Genomic DNA, 12494 nt, shown 5'->3' on the forward strand with positions numbered 1-12494 from the left:
GGAGTTTTTTGCATTCTGTTATAGTTACTAGTATGCTACAATAGCTCTATATGCTTTGGTTGGTATTTATTTCAAACATATGATCAATAATAATTTGGACTGAAAAGCAATCATTCATGATAAATTAACTCATTATCTCATGCCACAGGGCAATGCTCCCAAAGAACCAAAGAAATGGTAAAGAAATGGTAATTCTTTCTGTATACTCTCCAATTTTTAAAATGGTGTATGAGCTAGAGACCTCAGGAGTAGGTTTGTTAAGAGGAGAGAGAACTAAAACAGAGTACCATTTTGATCATCTTTGGTAAGGAGTAAACACTGAGTAGGTTCTATAAACCTTCAGGCTAGGTCAATCCTGCAAGTTCCATCTTGCTCCCCCATTGCAAACTATTCGAAATTCACTGTCCAGGAAGAGTGCCCTGCCATTATCACTGTTGGAAAGGATCAATGTTATTAAACTAACAATTCTTCCTGAAAAACATATCTGCAAAGCTGGCCACTCAACAAGTCCATGGAATAAGTCAAACCATTATATAAATTGGTTACTAAAGTTTTATCTTAAAAGGAGGGAAATAAAAGGTGCAAAAGGATGCCAAACTGGGTGGTTATGTAAGAAGTGAAGAGATTGAAAAATTTTTAACCTTTGTGCTGAACCAGTAATTGTAGGTCTGTTCCCACTTGGCATAATAATGACTAAATCAACTCAATCAAATACTCATATTTAAACACATGTTATATTAAGAAAGAAAGAAAGAAAGTGTACCCCATTGTGACACAGTGACTCAATCACCCAGACACCATGTTCTGTGTATGGTTTTTTATTCCATGTTAACCAATTACTTATGGTTTTTTCATGGAAATTCTTCAAACTGATCTACTAGTTCATCAAGGTAATTGAACCTATAATACTATTTCACACTGGCTACAATTTTCATTACCTTAACTTTTGCCTAAAGGAGAAAATACATAAAACCATTAATCATGGATCAATATGAAAATCAAAGGCAAGGATTACCACTTTTAGAATGACAGTGTGAAGAGCTCCACAGACCTTTCCCCAGAGAAACTGGTGAAATTTATTTTTAAAAACAATCATTCAAAGCCTCTGGAAACAGTCCTAAGGGCTACAGCAAATGAAGAAACATTTATTCAAGAAAATCTACTAAAACTTGGTAAGGACAGATAAGAGTCTGTGGTAGAAGGACACAAACTACCAACATGGATTTGAGAAGAAAGAAAATGTCAATGGATCTATAATTAGCAAGATTAAATTAATTATCAAAAGAGAAATTCAGGACCAAATGGCATCACTGGTGAATTCTATCAAGCATTTAAAGAATAATTAATACAAGTCCTTCTCAAACTCTTCCAAAAAATGAAAGGGGAAAGAACAATTCCTAACTCATTCTATAAGCCCAACATTATCCTGACCTTAAAGTCAAAGACACTATAAGAAAAACCACAGACCAATATCTCTTATGAACATTGATGCAAAAATTCTCAACATACTGAATCCAACAACATATAAAAAGAATTACACATCATAACTAAGTGAGATTTATCTCAAGAATGCAAGGTTTAACATCTAAAAAAACCCAATTAATGTAACAATACACCACATTAACAGAATAAAAAACAAAAACCACATGATCATCTCCATAAACACAGAAAAAGCATTTGACAAAATCCAACACCCTTTCAAGATTAAAAAAAAGAAAAAACTCAGCAAAGTAGGAATAGAGGCGACTTCCTCAACCTGATAAAAGTCATAGCAAAAAATCAACAGGAAATATATTTTATGGTGAAAGACCAGCTACTTTCTTCCTAGGATCAGGAACAAGACAAGAACATCTGCTCTAGCCATTTCTATTCAACACTGTACTGGAGGTTCTAGCAAAGGCAATCAGGCAATCAAAAGAAATAAAAGGCTGCCTAGATTGGAAAGGAAGCAAAACTATGTATGTTCACAGATAACATCTTCGATACAAAAATTCCTAAAGAATCCACTAAAGAACAATTATAACTAATAAATGAGTTCAGCTAGATTGCAAAAAACAAGATCAATATACAAAAATCAATTATATTTTTCTACACTTGTAATGAACAATCCGAAAATGAAATTAAGAAAATGGTTCAATTTATAATACCATCAAAAAGAATAAAATACTCAGGAATAAATTTAACAAAAGAAGTGTAAAACTTAAACTCTGAGAACTACAAAGCATTGCTGATAGAAATTAAAGAAGATATAAATAAATGGAAAAACATGTTCATGATTGGAAGAATTAACATAATATTGTTAAGATGGCTACTCCCCAAATTGATCTTTAGATTCAACACAACCCTATCAGAATCGAAGCTGACTTCTTTGTAGAAATTCACAAGCTGATTCTAAAATTTCTATGGAATTTGAAGGGAGATAGAATAGACAAAATAATATTTTAAAAGAAGAACAAAGTTAGAGGATTTACACTTCCTTATGTCAAAACTACAGTAATCAAAACAGTGTGCTACTGGTGTAAGGACAGGCATATAGATCAATGGAATAGAATTTAGATATCAGAAACAAATCCATGTGTCTGTGGCAAACTGATTTTTGACAAGGATTCCAAGACCATTCAACTGTGAAAGAATACAGTTTCCAACAAATGGTGCTGGAACAACAGAACATCCACAAGCAAAAGAAGAAATTTGGACCCTTAGCTCACATCATATACAAAAATTAACTCAAAAAAGATCAAGTGCCTAAATGCAAGAGTTAGAGTCATAAACTCTTAGAAGAGAATATAGCAGTAAATCTTCATGGCCTTGTGTTTACAAATGAATTCTTAGATATGGCACTAAAAGCATGAGCGACAAGAGAAAAAATATATATATATAAATTGGACTTCATCAAAATTAAAAACTCTTGTGCCTCTAGAAGTTTCACCATTAGAAGGTGAAACAACAATACACAGAATGGGAGAAAATATTTGCAAATTATATATTTGATAAGGGACTTGTATTAGACTATAAGGAACTCTTACAACTCAATATTAAAAAGACAACCCAATTTTAAAATGGGCAAAAGATCTGAACGGATGTTTCCAAAGGAAGATATACAAATGTTAAGCATCTGACTTCTTGTGGTCTGATTCCAGCCCTCCCCCAATAGTCAGTTGGCTTCCTAGGAAGACATTTCCACAAGGAAACAGATGTGCAGACCAACTCACATAAGTTCTGTTTACTTGATGTTCTATTCCTTACTGTAATCTAATAAATTGGTATTTGGCTCTCCAGTAAGCCAGTACTCAGTCCTCTGAATCTAATTGTCTCTGGGTTCAGTGCTAAACTCCAGTGTCCTGGCCTCCAGAGTGAATCCCATCACCCGTGAGGCCCCGTTGACGAGACAAACCAGCCTCCTGTCTGAAGTTTCTATTAAGTGCAACTGCTGTCATTCAGTGAGGGATGGAGTCAAGCAGAGTTATAAACTAAGTGTCAGGAAGGCATGGACTCGGAGAAATTGATATGTCTTGGGGGAAGGGAAGTAGGAGCTGAAAAAACTTCACAGAGGACATTTTTGAAACTTTAAAGGATTTTTGTTTGGTTCAATGATTTGAAAATTGTTTTTCTAATAATAAAAGTAATGCATGTTTAATGTTGGAAATTTGGGAAATAAAGAAAAGAAAATGGAAACGATGATTAAAATGTAGACAGCTGAAAAAGTCAGGAAATCGCTTCTACAAGACATTCTTGCCTGAAGTCTTGTAATCAATGTTTCCAACATTGGCTGCACACAGTCACTCAAGCCCAGACTGAAAATTCACTGACAGGTCCAAGTGGGCTGAATTCACAAATAATCAAAAATTTAAGCTTTGGCTCCTGAAGGAGTCGCTTTTGAGTTTAGGCCTTTTACCTCAGTTTTTCTCAAAGCGCAGTCCATAGACCCACCTGCATCAGAATTATCTGGGACAACTTGTGTGAAAATGCAGATTCTGGAGCCCCACTGAAGACCTACTGAATAAGAGTGTCTGGGATGGGGCCAATAATCAGCATTTTAACACACCCCTTGGGTTATTTTTGTCTACACTAGAGTTTAGGAGCCACTTTTTTTTTTTTTCTAAAAAATAATCTATGTTTTAAACTCAAGTATACTGCTGTTTCCTAGTAGTCTTTTTTCTTTAATTATTATTTTTTATTTTTATTTATTTATTTTTAATTTATTTTGGGGGATGGGGTAACTGGGTATATTTATTTATTTATTTATTTATTTTTAATGGAGGTTCTGGGGATTGAACCCAGGACCTCGTAAATGCTAAGCACTCGCTGTACCACTGAGCTATACCGTCTCCCCTCCTAGTAGTCTTTTATACCCAAATCAGAATCAGTAAAATACCTCCGCCAGTTTCAATTCATTGAAATAATGGAACGCTAAAGGGATGAAACTGTAGAGACAAAGGTTCCATTTAGCAAACACATTAATATTCATTTAAAAATGGTCCGACTTGAAGTCACTATTAAGTGGGCAAATCCACAAAATACCACTTTTCTTTTATTCCTACTACTATTGTGGCTGGAGGATGGATACTTAGAATCATAAAGCCAAAATGACTTTAGAGAGCCAGGCTACCTCCAACACCTCAAAGATGAGAAAACCAAAGCCCCAAAAGGTGAGTAACTTGCTCAAGCTCCAAGCAGCGCCACCAGACCTAGAGTCAAGTCTCTTGTCAGTCCCTCCGTGATCCTCCCACTTCACCTGGCCGTGGGGGAGCCTTTACCATCCGGAACAGGGTTCAGGAAGTACAAGAACTTTTCTGAAGGGAAAGAAGCATTAGTTGAAGGTTACCTGGATGGATGAAGTGAAAACAATACTAGGAATAAAGAGATGGAGATGAGGGACTGGAGAAAGAGATTAGGTAGGAAAGTCAAAATGTACTGAAACGCCAGGACTGCCTACAGAAAATGCCTGTCTTTGCCCTCCGTTCACATAATCTAAAATACAATAAATGAGACGTTCAGAAAATGGAAAGTGATGTCATATTCTAAAAGAAGCGCTATGGAAAAGGAGAGGGAGCTCTAAGTGGAACAGAAGGCGCGCAGTACCTGCCGCCCTGCGAACCACCATGAAAGCCGGAGTCGCCCGGGGCCTTCCCCGCCGGCTGGTGGCTGCCGGCGCCCCACATCCAAGGCGGAGAGACACGCTCTCGGGGACACAAACGGCTCGGCCCGTGTGGTCAACACACCAGGCCGGCAGCTGCTGGGGAACGCCTGTCGGCCTGCCCGCCGGGAAAACCCAGACCGACACCCACAGGGCGACACCAGGGCGACACCGACTGAGGTCTAGGGCGATGAGGAACAAAGCGACGCCCGCCACCCGCCAGCCCAGCCCAGCCCAGCCCCTCGAGGACCTCGGCCTCTTACTCACCACCACCTCCAGAGAGGATGTAGAACTGCAAAAGGAACAGCAGCGTGCCCAACGGGAGGCGCAGGCGCAGGCGCAGGCGCAGGCGCAGCAGCGGGACCGCGGCAGCCGCCATTTAGCGGTTGCGCACTAGGAACCACTTTTTAAAAAGCTTTTTGGGCTGATAAAAAAAGATGATTTATTGATGTGAATGTGGGTACTTAAAGACACATCTGGAGAAATTGCAACCCTTGTGTGCTGCTAGTGGGAATGCAAAATAGTGCAACTGAGATAGGAAGGAAGGGGACAGGGGACAGCCTTGGAAGGAATGACATAGCAATTAGCACCAAGATGGCAGAAGATTCAACTCCCAGTAGACCTTGAGGCCCAAGAAGGTGGGAGATTTGACTTCCAGCAGATCTAGAGCTTCTTTATATGCTCATTGTAATGCATTAGCATGATAAATGATAAATGACACACCCACAGGCACCATGACACCTGAGGCTAACTACAAAAGGTCAGAAAGGGTAGTGGCCCAGTTCTTGGGAATTGGCCCCTTCCTGAAAGTAGTTGGAATAATCCTCTCATTTGTTAGCATATAAAAACTAGCAACACCACGCCTTGGGGCCTCTCTTGCTCCTTTGCCTTCCAAGACTTCCCACGCTCTAGTCTTTGAAGTGTGTATCTACTTTTACTTTAAACTAACCCAACCCTGCACCTCTTGGCCTTTCTCTTGCTTTCCCAGATGGCCTGCACTCTGTCTATGGCATGTACATCTCTCTAAATAAATCTACTTCTACTCTACTACGGCTCGCACTTGAATTCTTTTCCTGCGCAAAGCCAAAGACCCTCACTTGGCAGGGCACTTCCCAGAGACCCATCTGATACCTGGGATACAGCCTCTGTGTGCTCCCTTCCCCTGTATCACAATCATTGTGAAAAATGATATGGTGGCTCCTCAAAAAAATTGAACATAGAATTACCATATGAGGTAGCAATTCCACTTCTGGGGATATACCCAAGAGAACTGAAAGCAGGGACTGGCAGAGATATTTGTACACCCATGTTTATAGCAGCATTATTCACGATAACAAACAGGTAGAAGCAACCCAGGTGTCTATCAACAGATGAATAGATAAACCAAATGTGGTATACATGTACAGTGGAATATTCTTCAGCCTTAAGAACGAGTGAAATTCTGACGCATTACAACACGTGCAGACCTTAAAGACACTACACTAAGTGAAATAAGACAGTCACGAAAGGACAACTATTGTATGCTTCCACTTATATGAGATACCTAGAGTGGTCAAGTTAGAGAGACAGAAAATAGAGTAGTGGTTGCCAAAGGCAGAGGGGACAGGGAATGGGGAGTTGGTGTTTAACAGGTATTGGAGCAGATGAAAAAGTTCTGGGGATGGATAACGGTGATGTTTGCACAGCAATGTGAATATACGTAAAGCCATAGAACTGTATACTTAAGAAATGGTTAAAATGATACATTTTATATTACATATATTTCCCCCAATTAAACACACACACCTGAGACCAGTGATTTCCTTGCTTTGTCTGAAGTGGAAATCTAAAAGGCTCTCACCAGGGGGCAACCACAGAAGTGAGGGGCCAAGTTCAAATCCAAATGCAGAAAGTTATAATCATCTCACAAAATGTCCAGCCTTACCAGAAGACAAGGGCTTCCAATTTGCTTCTGGGTATGATTTAAAGTGTTCATTTGGGGCTGCAAATCGAGATCTGGTTAGTGAAAAGTCACCAATGACCCTGATCAGCCCAGCAGGATGAGAAATTACAGCCCTGAGCTCAAAGCAGAAACAAAAGAATGCTCTTTTTTCCCAAGGTTTGAAAACCTTAGTTAACAGTTATACAAGGCTGCAACTATTTATGTCTCCTTCGAAAAGTCCCAGATTTAGAAAGCCAACGTTGTTCTCAGGGCGGTGTTGGTTACTGCCAATCCATATTTTCCCTCTTCTTTATTGTTGGGAAACTGACCAATTTCACTACATAAAGGGGGCAGATTCAAGTGGTTTACAAGCTATTTCGAGTAATTTTTTGACAAGTGCAGACTGCTTTAACAAAAAACTTGAGAAGACTGGAGGCAGAGTCCATGGTGAATTTCTAAACTCAATAAACTATAACACAATCTCACTAAGATGATTTTTTAAAAGAAATATCTAGATTATGGATTTCTGAAACTTGAGACTTTTTTTTTTCAAATGCCAACAGTGAAAAAATGACAGGATCATGGAAGACCTCCTTAAATGGCGTGATACGAATCTATTTTGTTTTTAAGACCTGCTCTTATTTTCAGGTTCAAGTATCCCTCCAAATTTGGTGAGCTATATTTCCCTTCTATTTGCTGGCCCTGGCCAAACCAACCCACTGAGGCTCGTATAAGAAGATTCTTGACATGGGAAGTGCTCCTGCTACATGGTAAAGTGAAATAAATAGATGCATAATAGAAACGGACTACACAGTACATGCAGAATTTTTTTTAAATGTGTTATATATACATAGAACAGTAACCAGAAGGAAATGCACCCAAATTTGACCAGTGCATGTCTCCAGGTTTGAAGCTTGTTGGTTAGCTTTATGTATGTGTGTGTGTAAATTTAATTTTTTTCTGTATTTCCCAGGAATATGCGGGGATGTTTTTTGGGGGAGGGAAGCGGGGGTGATTAGGTTTATTTGTTTGTTTGTTTGTTTAATGGAAGTACTGGGGATTGAACCCAGGACCTCATGCATGCTAAGCATGTGCTCTACCACTGAGCAATACCCTTCTCCCTGTATTTCTAAATGTTCTACAATGAGCATAGAATTCTTTTATAACCAAGTGAAAACAAATACATGTTATTCAAAACCAAAGGAAAATAAGTTTGTCTTCAAATCTGTTTTCTTTGGAGCTAGTGTCTTTCATCACTTGCCCATTCTTGACCTCCAGTCACTCTTGTTCCTGACTTCATTGTGGACTATTATGCTGACCTTTGGATATGAATCTTGCCTTCTGTGCCTTGCCCCCTCCTTTGCTTTGTGACCTGTGAGTCTCTGTATGTGTCTTAACTGCTATCAGGTTTCTGAGCTTCCGCCTCCCGGCCTGCCTGTGGTCTTTCTCGATCTTCTCCATCTTCATTCCCTGTGGCCCCCACTTTTGCCCAATATGAATGCATGAACTAAAGCATAGGTTCGAGCTTTTTCTTTTACAAATAGGTCCTTGTATTGTCAGGGTATTTGCTAAACCTGCTGTACCAGAATACCACGGACTGGGTGGCTTAAAGTAGAGACATCTTTTTTTACAGTTCTGGAGGCTAGAAATCCAAAATCACGGTGTCCACAGGGCTGGTTTCCTCTGAGGTTTCTTTCTTTGGCTTGCAGACTGCTACCTTCTGTGTCTTCACGTGATCTTTCCTCTGTGCGTGTGCCCCTGGTGTCTCTTCCTCATCTAATAAGGACACTAGTCACATTGGATTAGGTCCCATCCTAAGGGCCTCATGTTAACTTAATTACCTCTTTAAAGGCCTTATCTCCAAATACAGTCATATTCTGAGGTACTAGGAGTTAGGGCTTCAACCTATGGTTTGGGGAGAGGGGACACAATTCAGTCCATAACAGTCAAGGTTCTTAGTTGGGAACAAAACTCATTCTAGGGATTTTGAGCAGAAGTGGAATTTATAATAGGATATTAAGGAGAATCTGGCATAGAGGCTCCCCAGCCCAGACAAGGCCCAAACCACATCTCAGGACTGCTCCTGTGGAGAATCTACAGCCACCACCACGAGGTCTGGGAGGTTCCCACTAGGATTGCAGCCACCTCTGCCTCCGAAGAATGAATGCCACTTGGCCATGGATTCCGTATGGTGTTTGCCTCCTAATGTCACTGCCTTCTGAACAGAACTTTCACTTCTATTGCTTTGTCTGGTCACAAAGAGTCTTGATCCAAGTTTTGTGCCTTAGATACAAGGCAAGCTGGGAAAATGAGCCATTGTCTTCTACCTCGGAGGAGTGAGAGAGTCATGAGACTGGATATTCTGAAATATAGGAAGGATTTCAAAAGGTGCTTGGCAGCCAAAAGTGACAAAAATACCTGTTACAAAAAAAAAAAAAATACCTGTTACACTGCAGATAAATATATTTGAGAGCATGGAACATGACATTCTTGAATGGTTCCCACTCACTCTTTCCATCTTGAGTTTGATTTTCTTTTTTGTCATTTGATTTGTACACAGTTCTGTCTAATTCTGGGAGTAATAACAATGCTCAGTGGAGGAAAATGTGAAAACTTACAACACAAAGAAGAAAATTTTAAATATCTATAATCTTACCACCCAGAGATAACCACTGTTGCCATTTTGGTGTGTGCTTTCATAGTCTTTTATATAGATATTTATAATGTATAAATTTATATATACAGTAAAGACTCTAATATGCATGCTACTTTGTAATCTTCTATTCCTGCTTATCAATATGTCATGAATGCTGCGTTTTCTGCTTAATCCCCCCAACCTCCGCCCGAATAACTTTACACTGTTAAACGGTCTAACAGGCTTTAATTTAGCCTATATCAAAATTAGAGATGTTTTAATTACAAAGAGCTAATTTTTTTCTTCTGGAGAGGGAGAGTTAATTTTTAATGTATCTTTCCTCTATTTGTCCTTTCCAGGAAAAAAAAATAAACAATATATAACAAAACAAAAAAAAAATCTTGAATTTTTCTAAAAAATCAACAATATAACAAAACAAAAAAAATCTTGAATTTTTCTTCTCTTCAAGTGCAGATCCTCCTGTGACCTTATTTATGAGGACACTGCAGCCAGTGGGGACTAGCTGTTATTATATTCACCCAAATTAAAGTGATTATGAGCGTTTGTAGTTATTAATATTTTATTGGATTTTTAAACATTTTATCCAATAACTGGTAAATAAAAGTAATGTTTGTATTAACAGGAGAATATCTAGTCTCATTTAAAATCTTCTTGTCATATCTCCCTACGTCCACAGAGGATTTTCTATTGCTGTTTTGTTCTTGAAGAGGTCAGCAAGGGACCCAAGATGGCACACAGATCTTTCCCAGAAGGTTTTCCTCTCTGTCGGGGTCTGGGTCAAGCTCTGCAGCTGAAGCTCTACAAATTCATCTCAGTCTTCACCCCTAAGTCCCTGATTAACTGATTCATTTTAGAATAATATCTGGGCTTATCTGTTGTTAGTTTCAAAGACTTCTGATTCCTATAGCCACCTGCTAAACAGGAAAAATCAATCACATATAAAGGTACCATGCTTTATAGCAGATGCTATGCACTAAGTCAAGAAAGCTGCTGATATCTGTGTTTGAAAAATCTCAATTTCATGATAAACCTTCCATATGGTCAATTTTTTTCCCTGGCCTGTGGTAGGTGGGTTAATGGCTTCCCGAAGATCTCCCACCCTAACCATTGGTACCTGTAAATATGTTATACTACATGACCAAAGGGACTTTGCAGATGTGATTAAGGTTCTAGACCTTAATATAAGGTGATTATCTCGGATTATCCACCTGGGTTCAATCTGATCCCATGAGTCCTTGAAAGCAGAGAACTTTCTTTGGCTCAAAGCAGAGTAGAGACGTGTCAAAAGGAAAAGCCAGAGAGAGTTGAAGCTTGAGAAGGACTTGACCTCTCATTGCTGTAGGGGGTCACATGGAAAGCATGAGAAGGAATGTGGGCAGCCTTTGTAGAAAAGACTAGCCCCAGACTGACAGCCAGTGAGGAAATGGGGATCCATTTTAAGGGTAGTAACTAAGTTAAAAATAGAGCTTTGTTTACCCTGGGAATATTAACATATAAATTCTGATAACATTATTATTATTCGTTCAGAAAACTCCAAAACAAAGCAATTATTGCATCACTACAGACCAGCTAACAGGGGGCTCAATATTTTGTGAATTCCTTACTTGCTTCTAGGATCATCCCTTCAGAGGGTTGTGACTGTTTGGCATTTAACATTTATCACGTTTAAGAAGGAAAAAGGGGACCAACAGTCTTGTAAAAGTGAAAACAGATTCTAGTTCAAGGACTCTGTATATCGTCATCTCTGTATGTGGAGGCGATAAGCTATTTTTAAATGATACTGATAGGTTGCCCTGAAACACAGACAAGCTTAAGATGCCAATCTCATTATCCAAGGTGGCAGTTTTCCTACTCGCCATTCCAACAAAGTCAGAGCCTATTGAAATGCAATTTGAGCCAAGCAGAAATTGAGACAGAGTTGTTAAGAAGGGTTCCCAGAAACAAGAAGCAGCCATAGTTTTGCAGGCAGCCGATTTCAGGGGTCAATACATTGACTGTGTCTATCTTTTTAAATCACTAAATTCTGCTTCAGGCTTTGATGTGGTCAGAGAAAAGAAGCCACAGAGAAATGTATCAGGGATGCCCTAATGATGTGCGACATGGGCTGCGGGTAGCCTGAGCCCACAGAGATGCTTCCTTGTTATTACAATTCATTGTTATTCCTTGTAATAATTGCTTATCATCATTGAATGGTTCCCTGATGTACATGAGATCATTTAGAGAATAAAAATTTTTTCAACACTGACTGTTGAAGCATATTTCTCTGATCTGTGTTATTTTTAAGATGTTCCATGTGTCTGTATTGTGATCAAACTTGTGTTTACTTTGGTTTTCAAGACTTCTCTGGTAGACATTAAGAAAGATGCATTCAATTTTTTTTTTAAATGTTTACTGAAAAATGCAAATGTCTTGATATCCCCTATCCCAGAAGCCATATTAGAATAAGCATAAAAAATATAATTGCAATTGAAACAGAACTGTGTTTATATTATCTACACCCAAGTGTATTCCCAATGAGAGTAAGACTAGACACAAAGTTGAAACATATTGAGTAGATTGCTTATTTAAAGCGTTAGGACAAATAATCATATAATACCATCCCATGTGAGACGAACATAGTCTTATTAAGATTATGTGTGCAATAGCTAACTCTATAATCAGATTTCTAAATTTTATTTGGAATAGTAGAGTTACCTTTGTTGTTTTCGTACCAGATTTATAACTGTGCACCACTTTCAATCTCAACTACTACCCTTAGTCATTGTAACGTATCAAGTAAC

At 38.8% G+C, this 12494-nt stretch overlaps 1 long non-coding RNA gene across 1 annotated transcript in view; it reads left to right on the forward strand.

Moving 5' to 3' along the window:
* LOC141576317 (uncharacterized) overlaps positions 1–11959 on the forward strand; it is a 34364-nt gene extending 22405 nt beyond the window's left edge. Inside the window, exons 2-3 of the long non-coding RNA XR_012504667.1 lie at positions 7707–7828; positions 10391–11959. This is a non-coding gene — a long non-coding RNA (uncharacterized LOC141576317). The remainder of the gene's footprint in view (positions 1–7706; positions 7829–10390) is intronic.
* Positions 11960–12494: the final 535 nt, after the last annotated feature.

This window comes from Camelus bactrianus, chromosome X (assembly GCF_048773025.1).
Source record: "Camelus bactrianus isolate YW-2024 breed Bactrian camel chromosome X, ASM4877302v1, whole genome shotgun sequence".
NCBI lineage: Eukaryota > Metazoa > Chordata > Mammalia > Artiodactyla > Camelidae > Camelus > Camelus bactrianus.